This window comes from Lucilia sericata, unplaced genomic scaffold (assembly GCF_015586225.1).
Source record: "Lucilia sericata isolate MDLA Ls3-8-SP2 unplaced genomic scaffold, ASM1558622v1 Contig000109F_arrow, whole genome shotgun sequence".
NCBI classification, from domain to species: Eukaryota; Metazoa; Arthropoda; class Insecta; order Diptera; family Calliphoridae; genus Lucilia; species Lucilia sericata.
The window spans coordinates 405,911-418,781 of record NW_023994141.1 but is presented as its reverse complement, the minus strand read 5'-3'; the positions used below and the strand labels follow the sequence as shown (position 1 = coordinate 418,781).

Sequence of the window (12,871 nt, the reverse complement as noted above, 5' to 3'; positions counted from 1 at the left end):
TTTACTTCAACCATGTTAGAATCCTAACACTGATTTTCGCCCAAAAAATCGACTTTTGGAAGGATATACAAGGGATCACATGTTTTCATCCTTTTTGCCCCAAGGCCTCTAATTTGAGAAAGACCGCTTTAGAGGCAAAAACCTCTTAAGCTTTATTTTTTTTGCAAGACTAGCCTTGGAGCCTTCTACAAGCAGAGTTCCAACAGATTCTTATCTTAACTAGTCCCACCTTAGAGTCGTTCCAGGAAGGCGGAACGTTTTCCATAAAGTTTTTCAGCGTACCATCACATGAGTGTGATCATTACACACCCCATGAATTCGCTGCTCTTGCTCTCAAAAAGCTATTATTTGATCCACTATGGTTGGCCAGATCTTCGTTTTACATTACTAGTTTTCTGATATTGTTTCTATCGGGATCAATTTAGATGACGTAAAGCCTGGTGGACTTTACCTACCTTATTAGCAGGATTCTGTCTAGAGATTCCTTTAAGAATGCTATGGCTTTGACAGTATTTTGGATGATAGGACACTCTTTGTCTTTTTGGGTTTATTATCAACGTTAAACTTTTCGGAGAATTTGATTTGCATTGCCTCAGAAGAGGTTAAAGAAAAGTTCGATATACTTCTCATAGTGCCCCGACCATTACTCAATATGATATTCTAAAGAACATTCGTCCTGACCTCTAGATAGTCGATAGCTGCGCTTTACTTCATCCATATTAGAATTAGAGTTGTAGCTCTGACTTAAAGCCCCCTTCGAGTACCTCTTTCTTCTTTTCTGTTTTCGCCCAAAAATTTTTGGAGGGTTATAAAAGGGATCACAGATTTTCATTATTTTTACCCCCGGGCCTCTAGTTTGGACAGAAAATGAACTTTTATGTTTTCACCTAAAAATAGATTTTTAGTGGGAAATAAAACTGATTACAGATTTTACCCTTTTTATCCTAGGGTCTCTAGTTTGGAGGAATATGACTAGTTCGGTCAGAAAATTGAATTTTAGATATGCTTTCAGCCAAAAATCAGCTTTTTGCGTGTAATAGAAGTATCAAATTCTATGCACAATTGGTTGCCCACTGTGCCAAAGTAATTGTTTACAAAACTCTGTACAATAGAATTCAAAACAAATAAGTAATTGTTTTATATTTGCGGTTGCACGTTTTTCTTTTCCACAAAAAGTGAAGAAAAATCCCAACATTTATCACTTACGGTGTTCGGTCGGCATACGTTCTGTAGTTTGTTTATTTTTTTTTTTAATAATTTTTTGTTCATTTCAACGTATGTGACAACCGCATACTTGCCCTTGACTCAATTTAAGACGAATTGTTTTCTGGTTTTTTTTTTGTGACAAATCATTATTGTTTTACAACAAGATCATAGACATTAAAATTGATGTGAACACATCAAGTGCAGAATATTTTGGAAAAAACAGATACTTAAATTTATGACTATATGAATGTATGTACATATGTATGTAATTTTTTTTTTGTTAAAACCATAATTAGACAAACGTGTGACAATTTTTATGAACTGTGCGCGCAAGCTTAATCATTGTAAAAAAAATCCACAGAAAAAAACTCTAAAACACTAAAAATTAATATTGTATGACATCTAATTAAGGTATTATTTTTTAATACCATATAATTATATTGTTATAAAGAAATATAAACCTTGTTAAATATATTAAAAAAAAGCAAAAATACTAAAATTTTTATAAAACGCATTAAAATCTTAATACCGACAATAAGTTTGTTTTTAATAAAATTAGTAAATGAAACAACCATAATTAGCTAAATTTGATTTTATTGTCAATCGTCGTTTTAATTTAAACAGTCATCAAAGATTTATGTCTGGTTTTATATGCTCTAGCTCCTTTTATGGGGAATTATTGAAAATACGGGGGTTGAAACATTTAATTTTTATTATAATTATACAAATATTGAAAAATAAAAATAATCTATTTTTGGATTTAAACTAAAATTTGGGTCAAAGTTTTCTTTTGTTACAATTATCTTTATGTAGCATGATCATATTAAATATTTTAAACTTATTCCGAAAGTTGTTTGGCTTCAACATGATCAAGTCTTTTGTATTGAATATATCTATAAGGACTTGTCCGCTCCGATTGGTGTTATTACTAAACCAAGACTAAGACCATATTAGCATTGCAATCTTCAATAATGTTTAACAACTCCTAAGTGCGTGGTAGTGTCGGAGAGTTGAAGATCAGTTAGACAGGTGCAGATATACTCAGTAACGTTGTATGCGATATTTACAACCCCGTTGAGAGAAGGAAACATTAAAAATAACTTCATTGTGACTAAGAGAAGAGCAGTTGGTAATTTACATGATTTAACCCAGGAACCCTGTTTCGAATGTCCCAAGGTTCCTGGATAAAAGCTATATGTATATTTTCTTTATTGCCCTCTCGTTCTGAAGGGGGTTTATTTGGATTTACGATATGTACCTTTGTTTATTTTAGACGTCATAGCGTTGATTGTCGTTGGCTTCAATCATCTCTACTTGCGAGTTGGTGATCACTCTTTGACTACTTCAGGATGCCTGTAATGGTCAATGTCCGTGGTACTTCGGTATTCTTGTCGGGGCAAGTGATAACAGCCCTTACTTCTTGTGAGTTGAGTTGGCTATCACCTTCTCGTTCTGATTGCACTGCTTTAGGTAGCCTTTAATGGCTAATACTTCTATAGTCACCATCCTTTGTATTTTCTTGTATTTGTTTGAGCTAGTGATAACAATTCTTCCAATCGGAACCTTTCCAATTTTGAGAAAAACAGCTTAAGAGACAAAAAAAGTCTATAAAGCTTTATTTTTTTGCAAGAGAGCTGCTATAGATTCATGCCTTAACTAGTCCCATTTTAGAGTCGTTCCAGGAAGATGTCTAAGTGCTTAACTTGAACACCTGCCTTGACGACCTCACGGTGGTCTTTTTCATCTACTGGGAATGACTTGAGTCGGTCTACCACGCGCCCTTGAATCCTTCTATGAACGACTCAGATGGCAATTTTTGTACATGACTATGGCGGTCTATTTACAAGCTGAAGTACTCGAGCTATCTAATCTCTTTCCATAATAGCTCCGTAGCGGAAAGACAGGCAGCATGGGATCAATCCCAATGCAAACCCTGACAAGGAAAAAGCAATCACTGGTCTAAAATCAATAGAAGGCGAAATCAATCTTCCGGTGTAACGGAAGGTGACCACCCTTATGATGTCATCAAAGATTACATTATTTAAAATGCAATTGCATTATTTAAAATGCATAGTCCGAAAGATAATGTCAGGTAATGTGTCAATTTGAACCCAATAATTGCCCCGACAAGTTGAGTGGCAGCTCTCAATCATAATTCGCGTAGCATGAAACAATATGCATCCTGTTGCGATGGCAACAGCACCGAGAACTTCCCTGAAGTAAAAGGTCTACTAAATCAGTACTAGTCTTCTGTCGGGCAGAGGAGTCTTTTCCGATCGTTCACCAACTTACATCAGTTCCATTCTCAGATCATAAAGAATGATCTATGGAATTCAAGGTTCAACCTGAGAATTCCCCAACCTATACTGGCGCCCTACTACACAAAGAGTAAGAGATACTCAACGGGTTCATGTGTCTAGCAAAAGTTGCTCTGTCACATCACCCAGTGACATCTGTTGAGATGGCAACAGGCCACCCTTAGTGCCAGATTATATGGTGCTCTGGTTTTACCCCATGTCAAATCATTCCAAGGAAAGGGCGAGGATACATTTGATCATCACTAGTTTATAGTCCCGGCAGATTAGAGGTTTTGGTAGCACCTCTTTTCCCCGGGATATTGCAATAACACCAAGATGGAGGTTTCACCAAGGCAACATGATGCCCCCGGCGGTAAGTCGTTCCAGGAAGGAGGAACACTTTCCACTACGTTTTTCAGGGTAGCATAACATGGATGTCATGATCATTACACACCCGATGAACTCGCTGCTATCACTCTCAAGAAGCAAATATGTGATCCACTATTTTATGGTTGACCAGATCTTCCATCTTATTATACTAGTCTTCTGGTATTTTTTCCTTTCGGATTACCATCGTCATTTACAGTCTGGATATATTTTCATGTCAGCTTTAGCATGGGATGGCGGCTATTTTCCTCATCCGACATCTTCTTTTTGCTTTGTAGACCCCTTTACTTTCGGGATTAATTTAGATGACGTAAAGCCTGGTTGACTTTGCCTAACTTACTAGCAAGACTCTGTCTAGAGATTCTTTTAAGAATGCTATGCCTTTGCAAGAATATTGGATGATGGGAGATCTTTGTCTTCTTGGGTTTATGTATTATCAGCGTTCAACTTCTCGGAGGATTTGATTTCATTGTCTCAAAAGAGTTTAAAGAAAACTTCGATATATTTTTCATAGTGTTTCGAACGTTACTCAATAAGATCTTCTGAGGAATATTTGTCCTGTCTCCAGATATCCAATTTTTTATAGTCTACTGTCTCTGTTAGAATTAAAGTCGTAACACTGACTTAAATCATTCGACTTTTCGGTGGATTTGATTTTCATTGCCTCAGAAGAGGCGAAAAAAGAGTTCGATATACTTTTCATAGTGTCCTGAACATTAATCAATATGATTTTCTCTTGACATAATTTTTTTCACCTAGCCCCCATACAACCGTACCCCCGAATAAAACTTTTGAACTCAAAATTATCTACAAAAATTAGCACAACTTAGTTTTATAAAAGTCTAAATGATCAGACCTTATTTGATCCTATCCCCCACAGAAAATGAAAAATTGCATACCACCCTATGAATGAATGAAAAATTCCATACCACCCTAATGTCTAGCATCAAATTAATTTCAAAACAAAACCTCTTTCATATAACTGCCTTTAAAAACATTTAAAACAATTTGTTGCATACAATTGATTATTAATTTTGTTTATCTTCGATTTTGATAGCGGATTTTTGGGGTTTTTGTTTGTTTTCTTATTTTTTAATCAATAATATTGTGACATTTTTTTTTCTTAAATTTTTGGTAAAAACAACTCTTTTAACAAACAAAATTATGTATAAAAACGCACACACCCCTGTTTAATAATATTTATAAAAAACATACAAACTGACGGATGGACGGAAACTATCATCAGTGGGTATAAAATTAAATGTTTACGAAATTTATTAATTATATTTATACACCTGATTTTAAGCGTTTACTCTCTATAAGCTTTACGTTGAGGTTTCTGTTTGTATTCATTAGTTATTATTGTTGTTGCTGCTGAATACAATGTATTGACCAAATGTTGTTTTTTATATTTTGACTTCAAAAAGCTGCAGTTTTAAATTCAAAACGGGGTAACAGAAGTTTCGTAAACTTACTTATGCTTGTAGTTGTTGTCTTTTGCGCTGCTGCTGCAAATTGGAATTTAAAAAATGATCGCATTGATTCACAACAACAAGCGCAGTGAGCGCCGCACATCAATAAATACCTTTAATAATAATTCAAGGTGAAAATATACATAAGTATGTGGCTGTATAAGAATGTGTGTATGTGTGTATGTATGATAATAATTATTAGCTGACAACTGAATGATGAAAGACGGACAGTAGAAGATATTTCAAATTAACTGAAATCTAAAAGCTTATAGCGTATATACATACATACGTTAAACAACACACACACATTTCACTGCAAAAGCTCTTCACTAACATTTTGTATCGATCGATTTAGTATTTTTGTTGCTACACATACTTTGTCTGTTTGTATGGTTTCTATAATTGTATGTTGAAAGATGTTCATGACGCATTAACTTTATATCGCGCCACTTGCATTTACACTCAGTGATACATTCATTGATGATTCCTTCCTTACTTCATTCATACAGTCAGACATACAGACAGACAGACATTCATAAACATATTCATTTGTTTGTTCACTCATGTCGTTAGTCTGTATAATATGCTGGAGGCAACCCGGCAGCAGCCAACAAACTAACCGACCAGTCAGGCAATCAATAAAATGTTTAAACATTAATGTTGGTTTGTCAAATCTTTAATGTTTTCAATCTGATGAAATCTTTAACATTAATGTGATGTTTGACTGGTAAACTCTTGCAGATCATAAGAGTATTGAATCATTTCATATTTATCTTAAAAATTGCAAAAACAATTAGCAAAAATTTGTTTTATATATGTATATAAGCCTTATATAATGATCGGTCTATATTTGATCATGGTTTCCATATAAAGACCTCTCCGGAAAGTGACTTTAGCTTACGTACATAATTGATCTGTTAATACAAATAAATATTTCACTCTAATTTGTCATAAATAAATTTCATTCGGATCGCTTTTTTTGGCCTTAACATTACATAGTGTTGTCGTACGTATGTATATACTTTGACAACGGATGGCATTGAAAAATTATAAACATTTGGTGTCAATTTGGTACCAGGCGTGTATATTTCTTTTTACCTCTGTGTATATCGACAAAAAGCGATATAACAAGCTTTTATATAATCCTCGCCATATTTCATAATAATCGTCCAGTCCCATATAAAGTCCCCTTCAGAAAATTTCTGAAATTTCCAAAGAAGTCGAGTGTTTCACGTGAACACCTTTTCAATCACAGACGATTCACCATTGCCCGACTCTGAGCCCTGCAAAGAACACACTTTGCTGGAGTTCTTGAAACCCGTTGTGTAACTTCAGACATGGAATAACATAACTTCCGTTTATAACCACGCAGATGGAATGGTCTCTGTTTATTCGGCAACAGCACATAAAGACGTAATTGGTAGATCGAAATACGAATCCATCAAATAAGCCAAAGACAAGTTCTTACTGTTATGGGTAAGTCTGGTATAAACAGAGTAAACCCTGAACATATTCTGACATGGAAAGAAAATTCAATTATATCACTTGTACATTCATCGACATTCAATCCAACACTATTCTCATTTATCTGAAACATTTACTGAGAATACATACGACAAATTCATTATTTGTATAAGGGGTATACGAGGTCCTTGCACTCCTTCATTCATTATGTATCTTACTTATTTGGCACCAACTCATTTCCAAGCCTCAGAATCACTCCTATGAGGGGAATCTTTTGTCTTTTTAGGCAAAAGCACCGAACTTCTCCTTCCGTGATTTTGGATTTAAGCCACCAGCTGCACCTCGAAGGGACCTCTCCAATAACCGGGACAATACAAAATCTGAAACTCTGCCCTGGTTTGGTTTGCTAGTCCGACCATATCTCCCAAATTATTCAAAATTATTTTAATGTTGTACGTGCAAAAGTTGCGAATTCTATCACTCATGGTTTCCCAGATATAAGAATTGTTGTATTTAATTCTTAAGCTAAGTACTACGCCCCCAATTTTTAGTCCGCCCATTTTGTCTAGAGTAGCCAGTCCATTCCTTTTCTCTCCAAATATTGTCCATATAATATTTGAAAATTGTCCATATAATATTTGAAGACTCTAGCAGTTGCAATTTCTTTTAAAACTTATTATATATGTATGTATATGGGCGTGTCATCTGAAATTTCGAAATTCCCTCCAGAAATACAGAAAGATTCTGTGAAAATTTCAATAAAATCGATCCAGCCCTTAAGCCATCTATAGACATCAAACACACATTTATTTTCTTTTTAGCATCGATGTCTTTCGATTTGGGTGAAATTTGTAATAGCTATTTCCCCCTATGTTTATAGATTGTCTAGGCCCTAAAGCCCAAAATGTGGCCCAGCCGTTTAGGCGTCTATAGAAATCAAACACACACTGATTCGTATATATGTTTATAGATTGTCAAGGCCCCAGATCATATAAATTGTTATGTGAAATTGTTTCATATTTTTCACATCTTTAAATCTTTCGTTAACAAATACCTTAAATTAAAATTGCATTAATTATTTAATTGAGTTAATTATTCAAATTTTAACAATAATTCAAAAATTCTTCTCCTTTCGACACTTAAAATATTTTATAACATTTGATATTTCTAGTAAATGGCATCAAGGAATTTATAATGAATATATAATATAAAAAAACATTTACCAATAAAAGACACTTTAAAACATGTTTCGCCGACCTTATAAAATTTAATGAGAAATAAAAAAGAAAATATCTCAGCCTAAATTCAAAACACTAAAACAAGCTAGAGCTTAATTGCATAATATGTATATTGTTTAAACAAATAAAAATTAAAATATACATTCATATAAATTAATTTATTTCATACAAATTAAACAAACTTTATGCATTATTGTGTTGAGATGAAATATGTTTAAAAAAAATTAAATTTTGATGTGAATATTGTATATTTTTGTTTGTTTGCGGTCTTTTTGTTTTAAAATCAGTTTTTAAATATTTTGAAATTTTTTTTCTTCTTTCCAGAAAACTAGAAACCTATAATCATTAATTGAGGTGCGGTTTGTCAAGAAAAAACAAAAGGTAACTAACACCAGCACATAAATAAAAATTAATTAATTGAAAGTTTATTTATATTTTATATTTAAATAAAATAATAAAATACTTGCACTTGTTAAGGTACTCGTATTGTATTACAAATAACTTAATACTCTTATTAGATGAAGTAAATACATATGGGGAATTCCATGAAAAGGTAAACCACGACTGAAAAAAATAAAACCCTTATAACTTCTGCATTTTTGAAGATAAATCAACAAAATTTGGTATATGATCTTTTGTAGCGCCAAAGACGAAGACTGTTGAACATTTTTGAAATCGGTCTATTTTTACAACTCGCCGCCATACAAACGGAACCGAAAATATCACTTTTTAGCTCATAATTCTGTTAATTATAAAACTATCCCTTCAAAAATCGGCAGATGTAAAATGTTTATAAGCTTAAACCTTTATGCCGATTTTGATAACGATTGGACCTCATTTGACCCTAGTTCCATTCAAAGTTTAATTTCAGAAAAACACTTAAACGTCCGTAACTCACCTCTCATCACTAGTATTATGATAAAATTTGGCACAAATAAGTTTTATATGAATTAAAATCACATCCTAGAATTTTATGAGGATCGGTCCATATTTGCTTAAATATGTATATAGGTCGGCCATGTCCGACTGCACTTTCCTACTCCTTTTGATTTGTTGAAGTGTGTGTATTCATATATTTCCAAAATATATATTTTATAACCTAAAAAAAATCAGGAGAAAAATCTGTCACATACGATGTGTCACGTACGATATTTAAATATGTTCATTATAAAGTTATATTAATTTCTTTTTTTATTTAAAAATTATGGATTACTAATGAAAAATATGTCCCATAGTGTAAGAAATTAAAACAAAAAAGATACACCTACAAAATTCGCAGATTTTCGTAAATATTTACATGTACTTTAAAAACATTTCCGTTTTTTGTCACGTATGATATCGCCATATTTTAATCCATATTTTGGAAAACAAGGTTCCGAATGGGATGATTTCTTTTGCAAATATAGTATTCTTTAAATGGAACAGAATGACAAAATTGTTTTCCAAGTACTCCTCTAATTTTACAAAATCTATACCACTTTGAAGGCGTGCGAATGTCACATACAATCGTATGGAATTGCCCATATGTATTTTGCGTAGATATTGATGCATATACATAAATACTTATGTACAAATTTATAATAAATAGTAATCAATAATTTTAAATATATTTTATGTAAATTTTCATATAAAAACTTTTCATTCAACAACAACAACATGTATATGATTTTGTCAAGTATTTTTTATTTGAAGAAAAAAAAAAAACGAATGCATTGACGGAAATATCTAGTTAGAAGAAAACTATTACAAACACATATAAAATAACCCAGAAGATTTAAAACGATTCAATGTGCCCCATTTAGCCAGTTATTTGTAAACATTATGAAATCAATAACTTATTTTATACGTCCTAGGTAAACTGGAAGAGAGTCAATATGTGCTCCTAAGTAAACTATAGTATATAGAATTGTTATTGCAGTTTAATTTGTGTATTTATAATCAAAGTAAGTTCCAATTTTAATTTGTTTAGTTTTAATTTTCTGCTAGAAATTATTTACCTCGTACTGCCGGGTAGTACATACTTAGTTATGTATTTATAATGGGTATATATTGCAATTCTTGGCAAGGAAATCATTTCAATTTTATGGATAAATATTATACTTTATTTTAATGTTTAATTTTACTATATGATTCTAAGAACAAATAGTGACTTAAATTGATTTTTCATAAAGATGATAAAATTTTAAAGAAATTTTACTTAGAAAGAGAGTTAAACTAAACAATCTGATCAGCAGTTTTTTGAAAATTGATTAATTTTGTTCAGATAAAAGTTAGTAACAATCGGTTACACATTTCTGCTCCCAAGCTTAAGAGTTTAATCAAGTTTTATAGTAGTTCAGAATAAGTTAAACTAAAATTCAGTTAAACTAAGAAAATGTTTAGAGTCTGATAACATTATCGAATGAAAAATCAACTTTCAACTTAAAAATTTTAAATCAAACAAAAAGTTGCTCAGAACCTGATTGACTTTTTTACCAAAAAGTTGCTTCTATTTTTATGAAATTTTCCAACAAAAAGTTGCTAGCATTTCTAACGAAAATTTTGCTCAAAGTTTATCAAACTTTTCTAACGAAAAGTTGCACAGAATTTCATCTTTCCATTAAATAGTTGCTCAAATCAGATCAACCTTTCGAATAAAAAGTTGTGCGAATTTGATTAACTTTTTTAACGACAAATTTGCTCGAAATTAGGAGAACTTTTAAAATAAAAAGTTTCTCAACAAACTTCATCAACATTACTACCAAAAAATTACTGAGAATATAATTAAGCTCTCTAACCAAAAGTTGCTTAGATTGTAATCAACTTTTTGAACCAAAAGTTGCCCGGAGTCTAATCTAGCTTTTGTAACAAAATGGTGCTTGAGTTTTTATCAACTTTTGTAACAAAAAGTTGCTGAGAGTTTTATTAACTTTTTTAACAAAAAGTTGCTCGGAATTTGAACAACTTTTCTAACAAAAAGTTGCTCCGAATTTGAAGAACTTTTCAAATAAAAAGTTTCTCAGTATCAGATCAACATTTCTACCAAAAAGTTGCTAAGAATATAATCAAGATTACTAACCAAAAGTTGCTTGGAATCTGATCAACTTTTTTAACAAAATCTAATCAACCTTCCTAACGAAATGTTGTCCTCATTTTGATCAACTTTTTTAGCAAACAGTTGCTCAGAATCTGATCAACCTTTCTAAATTTGATTGAAATTTAATCAAACTCTCTAACTAAAAGTTGCTCAGAATTTGGTCAACTTTTTTTTGATAAAAAGTTGCTCTGAATTTTATCAACTTTTCAAAAAAAATTTGCTTAGAATTTGAATAACATTCTTAATAAACAATTTTTTGGAATCTGATCAACATTTTTAACAAAAGTTTGCCCTGAATTTGATCAATCTTTCTAATAAAAAGTTGCTCAGAATTTTATCAACTTTTCTAACAAAAAGTTGCCCAGAATTTAATTAACCTTTCTAATAAAAAATTGCTCTGAGTTTGATAAACTTTTCAAAAAAATGTTGCTTAGAATCTGATCAACATTTTTCACAAAAAGTTGCTCTGTATTTGATAAACTTTTCTAACAAAAGTTGATCAATCTTTCTAATAAAAAGTTGCTAAGAATTTTATCAACTTTTTTAGTAAAATTTTGCTCAGTATTTGAATTATCTTTCTTACAATAAGTTGTCTCAGATTTTATTCAGCTTTTCTTCGTTATCTCTTCAGCTTTTAAAGTAAAAAGTTGCTTGGAATTTGGTAAACTTTTCTACGAAAAATTTCCAAGAATTTGAACAACCTTTCTGATAAAAGTTGCTCGGAATTTGATCAACTTTTCTGAACAAAAAAAAATGTCTTCAGAATCTGATTAATCTATCTTACAATAAAGTTAACTCCGAATTTGATGAGCTTTTCTAAAGTTCCGTAAAAAGTTGCTCGGAATTTCATAAACATTTCCAACAAAAGTTGCCCAGAATCTGATCAACTTTTTTAACAAACATTTGCTCAGAATCTGATTAATCTTTTTCACAATAAGTTGTCTCCGAATTTTATGAGTTTTTCAAAAGAAAGTTGCTTATAATATCTTCAACTTTTCTAGTAAAAAGATTTTCACGTATTTCCACATTATGAGTTCTTAGTTCGTCTTTTCAATTCACCTACTTAAAATACAAATTATTATCAAATACCCCTTTATTAATGTCATCATCTAATATTTATAATGTGTACATATTTTGCTTGTTATTCCATTATATCGTTTTAAGAATATTAAAATGTTTGGAGAAAAAATCCAATTTTTTTTTTAAATAATTTCTAGAATTATAAATAAAGTGTGCCGTTTATTTTGCAAAGAGTCCATTAACCCTCAAACTATATATTTAAATGTTATTTTGATTTTGAATATTTTTTAGAGACATTTTCGTAAAACATTGTTTTTTTACCTTTAATAATGCAAGCAGAATTTCAATTATAAGCAAATCAAGTGCACACTTAGACATCAACACCCCCACGCTATTGGTATAATATGACATTAAAAATTCAAATCTCGGAGGACACAAAAGCAATTGAACCATGGTGCGTTTTAATGCATATTTACAATGTAACCTATTGGCACACTTATTCGTAAAGCGTTCAAAGGCAATTTTAATGATTTTATATTTTGAAATAATATAAAAAGTGATTAATTTAAATTTAAACAGAAAATGTTAATATATCTTTAAGACTCGTTAAAAGCTGTTTATTTAATTAGATTTTATGGGTACACTCTGTTTTTAAGCCATTATTTGAATAGAAATACGTCACTTTGATATAAGTTTATCTATATTAATAAA

General features: G+C 31.3%; 1 protein-coding gene across 3 annotated transcripts in view; it reads left to right on the top strand.

Annotated features, from left to right (window-relative positions):
- LOC119600277 (elongation of very long chain fatty acids protein AAEL008004) overlaps positions 1–12,871 on the top strand; it is a 104,807-nt gene that overhangs the window by 29,033 nt on the left and 62,903 nt on the right. For all 3 annotated transcript variants that reach the window (XM_037950416.1, XM_037950413.1, XM_037950414.1), the window contains one exon: positions 8,389–8,445. The gene's annotated coding sequence lies outside the window, so the exon portion shown is untranslated. Of the gene's footprint in view, positions 1–8,388; positions 8,446–12,871 lie in introns of those variants that run through there.